Source organism: Homarus americanus, unplaced genomic scaffold, assembly GCF_018991925.1.
Source record: "Homarus americanus isolate GMGI-L3 unplaced genomic scaffold, GMGI_Hamer_2.0 scaffold54679, whole genome shotgun sequence".
NCBI classification, from domain to species: Eukaryota; Metazoa; Arthropoda; class Malacostraca; order Decapoda; family Nephropidae; genus Homarus; species Homarus americanus.
In genome coordinates, this window is record NW_024722701.1 from 1311863 (window position 1) to 1323977 (window position 12115).

Consider the following 12115-nt stretch of genomic DNA (forward strand, 5'->3'; position numbering starts at 1 on the left):
ATCAGCTTTTAGTCGTGATGCTCTTGGTCATCATCCTTCAGCCTGCCCTCCGTCCATCCCTCCCTCCGTCCCTCCATCCATCCTCCTCCATTCCCCTCTCTCTCTCTCTCTCTCTCTCTCTCTCTCTCTCTCTCTCTCTCTCTCTCTCTCTCTCTCTCTCTCTCTCTCTCTCTCCTCCCCCCCTTCTCTCCTCTCTCCTCATCGTTACTCACAATTATTTACACCAGCACTTTGGTTTATCTCTGATCTCCCTTCCTCCTCCTAATCTGCATTCCATTTACAGTTAGGTTAGCTTAGGTTAGGTTAGATTAGGTTAGGTTAAGTCAGTTTAGGTTAGGGTCAGGTTAAATAAGCTTGGCTAGGTTAGGTTAAGTTAGGTTCGGTTAGGTTAGGATCAGGTTAAATAAGCTTGGATAGGTTAGGTTAAGTTAGGTTCGGTTAGGTTAGGTTATGTGAAATAAGCTTGGTTAGGTTAAGTTAGGTTCGGTTAGGTTAGGTTATGTGAAATGAGCTTGGTTAGGTTAAGTTAGGTTCGGTTAGGTTAGGTTATGTGAAATAAGTTTGGTTAGGTTAAGTTAGGTTCGGTTAGATTATGTGAAATAAGCTTGGTTAGGTTAAGTTAGGTTCGGTTAGGTTAGGTTATGTGAAATAAGCTTGGTTTGGTTAAGTTAAGTTCGGTTAGGTTAGGTTATGTGAAATAAGCTTGGTTAGGTTAAGTTAAGTTCGGTTAGGTTAGGTTATGTGAAATAAGCTTGGTTAGGTTAAGTTAGGTTCGGTTAGGTTAGGTTATGTGAAATAAGCTTGTTTAGGTTAAGTTAAGTTCGGTTAGGTTAGGTTATGTGCAATAAGCTTGGGGGGGGTTAATCTTCAGGCGATCTCAAAGTGAGTTCTTAAGATCTACCTACGTTGCTTTTAGTGTGGAATATGTCCCTGGATTGCTAATTACTCACCTTGCTCTTAAAGGTATGTTTACGCCAGACTGTGTGCACTTTCTAATCACCAGCCTGGATTTTTTTTTATTTTAGATCTTATCATCCCCTTCAGTACAACGGATTATGTTCATGAGTACGACATTAAACCCCACGAGTACAACGGATTATGTTCATGAGTACATTGTCAACCCCCCTGAGTACGATGCAAGCCCCCCTGATTAGCATTAAGGTGTTTGGTCATCAGGTGAAATATGGTAGTGGCTATAGGGGAGGGGGGGGGAGGGGGGGAGTTATTCTTGAAGTGAATTCGTTAGGTAGAAGCAACAACAACAAAGAAGAAGAAGAACAACAACAACAAAGAAGAAGAACAACAACAACAAAGAAGAAGAACAACAACAAAGAAGAACAACAACAACAACTACATGAGTGAATAGTTTCAAACTGTAAAATACGATTTCATAAGAGGCCTAATATGTAATTCCGGGTCATGTAAGGTCACAATAGCTGGACTTATTTCCACCTTTCGTATCTCCGTCGACCTGCTGTTTGCTAGCCTTTCATCAGCTGCATCTCAGGCGGCTGTTAGCGAGTGTTGTTGTGCAGGAATGACCATTGTTATCACATCAACCTAACCCATAACTGAAAACAATCATCATTCATCTTATTTTCTTCCTCCTTAACACGCTCGTAACATTCCCGCCCAAGAAGAAGGCACAATAAAATCCAAGCATTTCAAAACCCAGAGAGAGAGAGAGAGAGAGAGAGAGAGAGAGAGAGAGAGAGAGAGAGACATTACCCCCAGGGAACAAACGAGACGGGGGAGGGTAATGGCGGGGAGGTGCAGGGAGTAATGACTCTCGACAGGAAGACTCTCAGATCCTCAGTAGTCTTGAGCCTCACCGTATACTCTTCCTGTAATTAAGTATTTACATTTATCCTTCCCCAGCACGGAGCCTCGCCGCTTGGCCTGAGTAAAAGTCTTAACACGGGGGAGGGGGTGAAGACGTGAGCCAGGCACTGCAGATAACCTCTACTCCATCTCTTGGTCTTAGTCACTGACGGAGGAGAAAATACCAACGGGGTGTGGCGGGGTGTGGCTTAGAGCCGCCTGTAGTGTGGAGCTTATACATGTAGCGTTGTTTATTTTGTTATTATTATTTCTACTTTAACTATAGTCTAATAGCCCGAGCGCCTTGTTTCGTTCATGAGAATTATAATATGATTCATTAGTATTTCGGGATCAACCTGAATATTCTCAACCTTCTAACTTATTTCACCTTAGGATTAACTACCTACTCTAATGCTAACGTAAGGTAACGACAGTGAACAATTATCTATACGTGGTTACCTCGGATGGCCTGGTTACCATACTATCCCGGACTTGACGGTAATGGTCGACTAGTGTCTCGTACAGTAACTGGTAGTTAATGAGGAGTGAATATTAAGTAACGTTTCTTCTTCCTCCTTATATTATCGTCATAGGTTCAGTTATTATTGGTAAAATAATAATATTTTTCCAGAACAGAACAACAGAACGCTCACTGGTCCTGTTCGTATAATTATTTATCCCAAAACGTAACTCCATATGCGACAAAACAGACCATGATTCTCACCCAAGCAGAGGTACTCACTCGGAGGCTGGAGGGACGCCCATGTTGTCCTGCCCTGGAGCCCACTTCTCCCGCGGCCTGGTGGCGACATATCAGGGATCAAGTACATCCCCTGGAAAGACAGCTGTATTCCCTGCAAGTCCACCTGTATCCCCCGGCTGAGACGACCACATCCACCCCAGGAGAAACATCCCCTTGGAGATTAGTGATAATCTAGGAGGCCGCCAAGTTTACGGGGAGGTGAGGAAAGATTCTCACAAGTGTCACTCGTTTTCTCTAAATCCACTCGGATAACCACACGTGTCTCTCAACCAGCACCGCCCTGTTAGATGATCACAGGACACAGAGAGTGATACGCATATCATCCTACCATAAAGATCTTTCCACGACCCCGTCTCCTCTGAGCCGTCGCTTCCTGGCGGAGGTAAAAACGTGGACGCGAGGGCTTCTGGCGCGACTCAGGGAGGATCAGAGTCGCCTTCTTGGGGTCCTAGAGGCGCCGCCCCTGGCCCTCCTAATTCCCTTAATTCTTCCATTACTTCAGACGTCGCACATTAGAATATCGTGGGGATATGTGTGTGTGTGTGTGTGTGTGTGTGTGTGTGTGTGTGTGTGTGTGTGTGTGTGTGTGTGTGTGATAGTGGATTAACATCTCTCTCTCTTCTCTGCCACACCACTTCCTATTTTACTAGGGTCTGCAGATGACTCACTCTCAAATCATATGAGACAGATTTTATGAATTTATTTAACGACAGACAATGAACACACAGAGAGGAACACAGGAAGAACTATAATACTCCATCTATTGCATAAGAGATTCAGTCGACTCCACCCATCCCAATCCCACACATTTCCAGGGGAGGGCAACAAGATGCTGGTGGTGTAGCATTATTCTATTCCTCTCTTCATTCCACCCATTCCCTCCCTATCTTTTCTCCATTCCACCTTATTTCTCCTCATCTCTGTCCTCACTCCTTCCACCCCTCCCACTTTCTCCTCCCTCCCCACTCCTTCCCCCACTCCCCCACTCCTCCCTTCCCTCTCCCCCACTCACTCACTTCCCACTGACAAACCTTGATAGCGAGAGGCACCACCTGGCATTGCTCGACCTCACGTTCAGGCAAGAAGCTGGTACTATTTGCATACGTATTGGGTCTCTTTGTACGTAAGGACACGTGGGAACATTAGCAGGGTTTACCCCTTCCTTCCCCTTCCATCCTCCCCCCTCCCCGCCTTCCTTCCTTCCTTCTTTCCCCTCCCTCCTCTATCCTCTCCCTCCCCCCTTCTTCCCCTTCCATCCCCTTCTCCCCCATTCTTCCCTCCCTTCCATCCCCCCCTGTCCCATCCCTCCCACCACGACCATTCTTTGTAGGATTAATTTATCCCCAACATAGCTACAAACACAATGATGACTCACACACATACACACACACACACACACACACACACACACACACACACACACACACACACACACACACACACACACACATACACAAATACGTAGACAACTCACACAAGCACCTAACCTAACCTAATACAACCTAGCCTAACATAACCCAACCTAACCTAACCTAACCAAACCATGACCCAACCTAACCTAACTCTCGACCTCAACACGTCAAGCCTATCTATATATACTAGGGTGGACCTACTTAACAGCGCCACACGGAGACAAGCATCATCTTTTATTCTCCATCCGACAAAACTCTCTCAACAAGATTCCTCCATCTGCTGTCCCCTCCAGCCTACACGACCTTCACTTATTCAAATCTGACATCGATCCTCTCGTTCTCTGCCTAACCTGGACTACCTTCCTTTTGTGTTCTCATTCCTTCCTTCCTTTTGTGTTCCTTCTTCTTCCTTCCTTCCTTTTGTCTCTCACCTCGCCTGTTGGGGGTCACGTTGAGGCTAGTGGCCAACTCCTCCTTCCACTAAACAATTCCTCGTTAGTTAAATAAAACTCTTCAGAGGTACACAAACCCCGTCGGTATACATATAAACTCGAACAATGAGTAATTTTTCTCAAATAGTGAACGTAACTCATGTATTTACACAGGAAATATAAAATTACCTAACCTAACCTAACATAACCTAACCTAACCTCTTATCTACGTACATTCATTTAGCATCAATTACTAGTTCAAATTACGATACAGAATCTGGTCCACTATATATCTTGAAACTTGATGTTGTTAGGTTAGGTTAGGTGAGATAATATGATACAGCTGGCGAAGGATTTTGACAACCCTACCGAGATAACAGGAGTCGGAGTGTGTACAGTTGTCAGCACTAATACCTTGTACAGTGTCTGATGTTTCGTAAGATGTGGCAACACTGTGTTTGTTTATATTGTTTTAAAACTCCCCAAATGGCCTTAAGGAGCCTCACAATAGTAACCAGACTAAGGATGCCCGATAATCATTCCACGGAGTTGCCACATAGCTCATAACGCAGCAGACACTGTACCAGGTGTAAGTGGAGGCGACTGTATATGTTTTTATACCAAATAAGCAAATAGTGCTGCCAAATCTCACAAAACTCATCAGATTCTGTGCCAGGTGTAAGTGGAGGCGACTGTATATGTTTTTATACCAAATAAGCAAACAGTGCTGCCAAATCTCACAAAACTCATCAGACTCTGTACCAGGTGTAAATGCAGACGACTGTACATATCGTTCTTACATCTTCAGCTACAAAAATGATAATAAATCGTTGAGAACTTTGTGTTACCTGGACGTGTGAAAAATGCAGAGTGAAAGCATCAAATCTCTCGACTATCTCTTCGTCCGATTATTTAATGAGATTTTTGTTTCCGGTTTTTGTTTGAGGTATAAAAGCCGACCTGTGTTTTAGAGAGGAAGACTATCATCATGAATATTATTGTTTGTTTTTAAGAGTTATTGTTATGTGTGGGAAGAAAGACAAACACTCAAATAAACAAACAAACAAAGCACCTACAAAACCACAAAACAACAACAACAACAACAACAACAACAACAACAACAACAAACGCAACAACAATAGCAACAACAACAACAACAACAACAACAACAACAACAAACACAACAACAACAACAACAACAACAACAACAACAACAACAACAATAACAAAACAACACAACAACAACAACAACAACTCGCATCTCTACATCAATACAACAGGGAAACACTACAATCTTCAGGAGATAATTTGTTTTCAGTAGTGTAGATCTGTAGGTGCAGGAGGCCGTAATAGTGGGTGGGGGGAGAGGCTGTAAATCATCTGTGTTGAGGAGAAGTAGTGGGTCTTCTTTGTCTCTTCTTTCCTTGGGTTTTAATTCCTCTTTTTCTTATGCCTTTATGTTCCTTGGTCGTCTGTCTCTGTGTGTGTGTTTATAGTTTGTTTTTCTTGGTGGTTTCTGGTGATCGTGTATGTGTGGATTATTCGTAACGTAACCTAACCTAACGTAACGTAACCTAACCTAACGTAACGTAACCTAACCACCCCGTCTATAACCTAACGCAACCAACCATCCCATAACCTAGCCTTCCCATCACATATTTAACTTTACCAAACCTGCAGTTATATCTAAAAAAAAAGAAGAAGAAGAGTTTGTTGGACAAGAGATTCCACTTGGGTGAAGCTGTAGCAATACTGGTGAAGACGGGGCCTCTAGCGGGCTGCTCGCTCTCAGATGCAAACTTGTACATTTCCTGTAGTTTCGTGAGGCCAAAAAAAAATAAAAGAGAAAAAAAAGTCGAAATTCGGAAATAAAAGTTCTAGTTCGTCGATATTTAATTTTTTAAAGGATAACAAAAAGTAGTAAATATAAATGACTATATATAAGTTGTTTCAGACTCGATCGTCATTGGCTCATTGATATAATTTATGAACCAATAAGCTGCAAGGAACTGCAAAAGGAGGCGGGGGCTTCTTAGTCGATTTAACCATCTGCTAAAACAAAAACCGAATTATAGTTAAGGAAAGATACCGGATTCCTGATAAAAGACTGAACAAACTGAGGTGACTTTTGTGGTGGTCCGTATAACTCTATGCAGTAAAACCTCCATTTACCGGACATGAATCTAACCGGTATAGTCCTTTATAGGAAAGTTTCACATCTAAAGGACTTTTATATAATGGACTGTACTATCCCATATATATATAACATACCTCTCAATAACGGACTATACTCCCATATAATCCGTTAAATGGAGATCTCACTCTATTGCACATTTTCCGCTATTTCTGGGTTGTTTATAATGCTGTTTGTGATCTGTTTGTGTGTATGTTTGTGCAGTCTGTTGGCTACTGGTGTTTGTTGCTAACTTTTGGAGGCAGTGTATGTGTTTTGTAATTCATGAGGATGATAATCATGACGTAATGTACATAAATTATTTTGGAACGAAAAAACGGATTTGGCGACACTAGAGAGAGAGAGAGAGAGAGAGAGAGAGAGAGAGAGAGAGGTTAATAGATACAACAATAAATGGAGGAAGAAGATTTAAGGGGATCAAACTATGACCCAGAACCTGGTGTAAACTTTTTATACTAAAGCTCTGGATTTGGTTAGGTTAGGTTAGGATAGGATAGGGTTAGGTTAGGTTATGTTAGGTTAGGATAGGGTTAGGTTAGGTTAGGATAGGGTTAGGTTAGGGTTAGGTTAGTTTAAAGTCCTCCCGGGTGTGAAAATTAATGAGTCGGTTCGTAAAGTGGGAACTGAGGTGGGGAATACGTGTAAACAAACCCGGGGATAAATATGACGAGCAAATAGGGAGAAAGAGAGAAGAGGGGGAGGAGAGTAAATAGGGAGAGAGAGAGAGAGTAAAGAGATAAGAGGGGAGAAGAGAGAAGAGGGGGAAGTGTAGATTGAGAGAGAGAGAAAAAAGAGAGGAGAAAAGTAAATAGGGAGAAAGGGAAGAAAGCGGAGAAGAAAGAAGGAATATTAAGAAAGGAACTAGAGGAAGAGAAGAAAGAACAGATACAAGAGGAACAAATAAGGAGAAAACATAAAAAAAATTGAGATAAATAACGGGAGATAGAAGAAGACGAAGAGTAAACAAGAAGAGGAAACAAAGGCAAAAAGACAAGAGGAAGAAGAGGAGGAAGAGGAGGAGGAGGAGAGAAAGAGGTGAAGTGTGGGTATGGAGAGGAAGAAGAGGAAGAGGTGTGGGTAGGACGGGTGAAGGAAGAGGAGGAGAAGAGGAAGAGGTGTGGGTAGGACGGGTGAAGGAAGAGGAGGAGAAGGAGAGGTGTGGGTAGGACGGTGAAGGAAGAGGAGGAGAAGAGGAAGGGTGTGGGTAGGACGGTGAAGGAAGAGGAAGAGAAGAGGAAGAAGAGGTGTGGGTAGGACGGTGTGAAGGAAGGGGAGGAGAAGAGGATGAGGTGGGGTGGGACGGGTGAAGGAAGAGGAAGAGAAAGAGGAAGAGGTGTGGGTAGGACGGTGAAGGAAGGGGAGGAGAAGAGGGATGAGTGGGTAGGACGGGTGAAGGAAGAGGAAGAGAAGAGGAAGGGGTGGGTAGGACGGGTGAAGGAGGGAGGAGAAGAGGATGGGGTGTGGGTAGGACGGGTGAAGGAAGAGGAGAGAAGAGGAAAGAGGTGTGGGTGGGACGGGTGAAGGAAGGGGGGGAGAAGAGGAAGGGGTGTGGGTGGGACGGGTGAAGGAAGAGGAAGGGTGTGGGTGGGACGGGTGAAGGAAGGAGGAGGGAAGAGGTGTGGGTGGGACAGGTGAAGGAAGGGGGAGGAGAAGAGGGAAAGGTGTGGGTAGGACGGGTGAAGGAAGAGAGGAAGAGAAGAGGAAGAGGTGTGGGTAGGACGGGTGAAGGAAGAGGAGGAGAAGAGGAAGGGTGTGGGTAGGACAGTGAAGGAAGGGGAGGAGAAGAGGAAGAGGTGTGGGTAGGACGGGTGAAGGAAGGGAGGAGAAGAGGAAAGAGGTGGGTAGGACGGGAAGGAAGAGGAGGAGAAAGGAAGAGGTGGGTAGGACGGGTGAAGGAAGAGGAGGAGAAGAGGAAGATTGGGTGGGACGGGAAGGGGAGGGAGAAGAGGAAGAGGTGAAGGCAGGGGGGGGTAAGAAGGAGGGTCAAGCAGTCAAATATCAGGGTTTACAGCAACTGGGAAAGGTTCTCTGTTAATGGTCGATGAGTCTGACTTCAAGATTACGGCCAAGTTTTTTTTTATACTTTTTCAGGAGGGATTTACTTATGACGTGGTTCCTGCCCTTCTTGCCCTCTTCGCCTCCTTGTCCTCCTTCCCTCCTGGGCATTGAAAGATGTACGTGTGTGTGTGTGTGTGTGTGTGTGTGTGTGTGTGTGTGTGTGTGTGTGTGTAGTAGGAGGAGGACTTGTTGTGTGAGAGGGAGCTAGAGTCAGAACCTATTCAGAGCCCCAGATAAGCCCAATAGGAGGTTCCAATTCTAATGGTCACTTGAAACAAAAGAGGATTTCACGTTGTCTTGATTTGATCGGCTGTCGGGTCGATAGGGTATACGTACACTACACACACACACACACACACTACACACACACACACACACACACACACACACACACACACACACACACACACACACACACATTAACCTTACAAGAGAGCAAAACTTGTCCTATGAGCCACGCCTTCAGTGTCAATACCTTTTGTTCTTCCTTTACACTTCTTTCGGGATTTTGCCATTGTCTTTTGCATCGCCAATTAAAGACAACAGCATCTCAACCTGCGCCCGACAGCTGCTGGGAAAGTTGAGGAAAGTGTTTGTATTTTCGTCTTATTCCCTTACACTACTCCCCTCTCCGTCCCCCCCCGTTCCCCTCTCATCCCTCATCCCTCCCGTTCTCTCATCCCCTCCCTCTCATCCCCTCCCCCCGTTCCCCTCTCATCCCCCTCCCCTCTCTCCCCCCTCCCCCGTTCCCCTCTCATCCCCCTCCCCATTCTCTTCCCTACCCCTCCCTCATTCCTCCCCTCCTTCCCTCCCTTGTTCTTTAACCCTGAATTGTCTTCTTAAATATAAATTGTTTTATCTTGGGATCTGTCTTTTATAATATGGACAGAAACTGTTTTACATTATGTTGGACTCTTTATACGAGTTAATAAGCTTTTCTTTACATCTGAGTAAGCTGTTGTGTGACTGTCTAAGCTGTTGTGTGACTCGCGATATCGTTTTAGTGAAAATTTGTCTTCGTTACTGAACTCGTTTTAAACCTGTGGGTATCAGTGTGTGTGTGTGTGTGTGTGTGTGTGTGTGTGTGTGTGTGTGTGTGTGTGTGTGTGTGTGTGCTACTCTAGAATGTGATGGACTAAAAAAAATTAACCTTTCCATTGTTAATAAAGCTTTTAAGGTCAATGCCGTTACACACACTAAGTTCCCATCAGCCCTTCAAACCCTCATTCACGACGGCCCTTACCAAATGACTCCAGCGTAAGTGCGTCGACGAACTTGACCCCAGGAGTGGATTAGACTGATATCAAGTCACTCATTTCACAGTTAAATATATAAATAACCGAGTATCTAAACACCCATTGATTATTCACTTGTTTGTATTTGTGGATATTTCGTCCTAGGGGTTGGTGTGGTAGAGACTCGTATTTATTCACCCAGATCCTTCAATATTATACAAGGCTTTTCCTCAGCTTATACACTTTAACCCTTCAGTCTCTTGCTCCTCGTCGCTACACCTGGGGGGAAGATTTTTACACGTGGATGATATTTCAGGAAGATTTCACCAACGCAACAGGTAGATAAGGTAAATTCTTTATAAGGTTAGATAAAGCCTTCTGTAAGCTCCCCTCACCTCCCCTGCTCCTCGACCCCTCCCCCCCTCCTTCTGTAAGCCCCTCTCCCCTACCCCTCCTTAACACCCTCCTCCCCTACCCCCTCCTTAACACCTCCTCCCCTACCCCTCCTAACACCCTCCTCCCCTACCCCCTCCTTAACACCCCTCCTCCCCCACCCCTCCTTAACACCCCTCCTCCCCTCCTCCTCCCCCTCCTAACCCCTCTCCCCTCCTCCTACCCCCCTCCTAACCACCTCTCCCTGCCACAGCTACACTTGTAATACTTATTAGGGCAGGGATTTCGTTGCTGAGTTATATTCATGTAAATTGATGATGGCTTTCAGCGAGTGGTCCCCCACCCTCCCTTCCTACCTCCTCCCTCCCCGTCTCCCTCTTCCTCTTCCCTTCCTCCAACCTCCTCCCCTCCCTCCTCCCCTGCCCTTCCCTTCCCTCCTCCCCTCCTTCCCTCCCCCCAGCTGTATATAGAGTTATTAACGATGTGTCAAGCCGGATGGTGGTAGTGCTGCTGGCGGCTTAGTTAGTTCTGCCTTATTACTAAACCCATGGCTTCACTAACCCATGGCTTCACTAACCCATGGCTTCACTAACCCATGGCTTCACTACTGTCAAATCACCTTTTTTTTCACCCTAATTAAAGTTATTGATATTCCTTGATTTTATTCAGATAAAAGATAAAAATAAAAACATCGAGGCATTTAAATCATCGTCCTTAAAGGGTTAAATCATCGTCTTAAGGGTTAAATCATCGTCCTTAAAGGGTTAAATCGTCGTCCTTAAAGGGTTAAATCGTCGTCCTTAAAGGGTTAAACCATTGTCCTTAAGGGTTAAATCGTCGTCCTAAAGGGTTAAATCGTCGTCCTTAAAGGGTTAAACCATCGTCCTTAAAGGGTTAAATCGTCGTCCTAAAGGGTTAAATCGTCGTCCTAAAGGGTTAAATCATCGTCCTTAAAGGGTTAAATCGTCGTCCTTAAAGGGTTAAATCGTCATCCTAAAGGGTTAAATCATCGTCCTTAAAGGGTTTAAATCGTCGTCCTTAAAGGTTAAATCGTCGTCGCCTAAAGGGTTAAATCGTCGTCATCAAAGGGTTAAATCGTCGTCCTTAAAGGCTAAATCGTCGTCCTTAAAGGGTTAAATGATCGTCCTTAAAGGTTCGTCGTCGTCCTTAGGTGTCAATCATCGCCAAAGGGTTAAATCGTCGTCCTTAAAGGTTAAATCGTCATCCTTAAAGGGTTAAATCATCGTCCTTAAAGGGGTTAAATCGTCGTCCTTAAAGGTTCGTCGTCTCCTTAAAGGGTTAAATCGTCATCAAAAGGGTTAAATCGTCGTAATCAAAGGTGTTAAATGTCGTCCTTAGGGTTAAATCGTCGTCCTCAAGGTTAAATCGTCGTCATCAAAGGGTTAAATCGTCGTCATCAAAGGGTTAAATCGTCGTCCTTAAAGGGTTAATCGTCGTCATCAAAGGTTAAATCGTCGTCATCAAAGGGTTAAATCGTCGTCCTTAAAGGGTTAAATCGTCGTCCTCAAAGGGTTAAAACATCGTGACTTAACCCCTTGAGTACGATGACAGCGACTTTTTAAATACGTTTGTCTTATCGTAATTCTTAGCAGTATGTGTGTATGTATGCATGTATGTATGTATGTATGTATGTATGTATGTATGTATTATGTATGTAGTAATGGTGGAAACTCAATAGACATTTGACCCTGATTTAATTTCAATTAAGGTTAGGTTATAGAAGGGACTGGGAGAGGGCACATACATACATACATACATACATACATACATACATACATACATACATA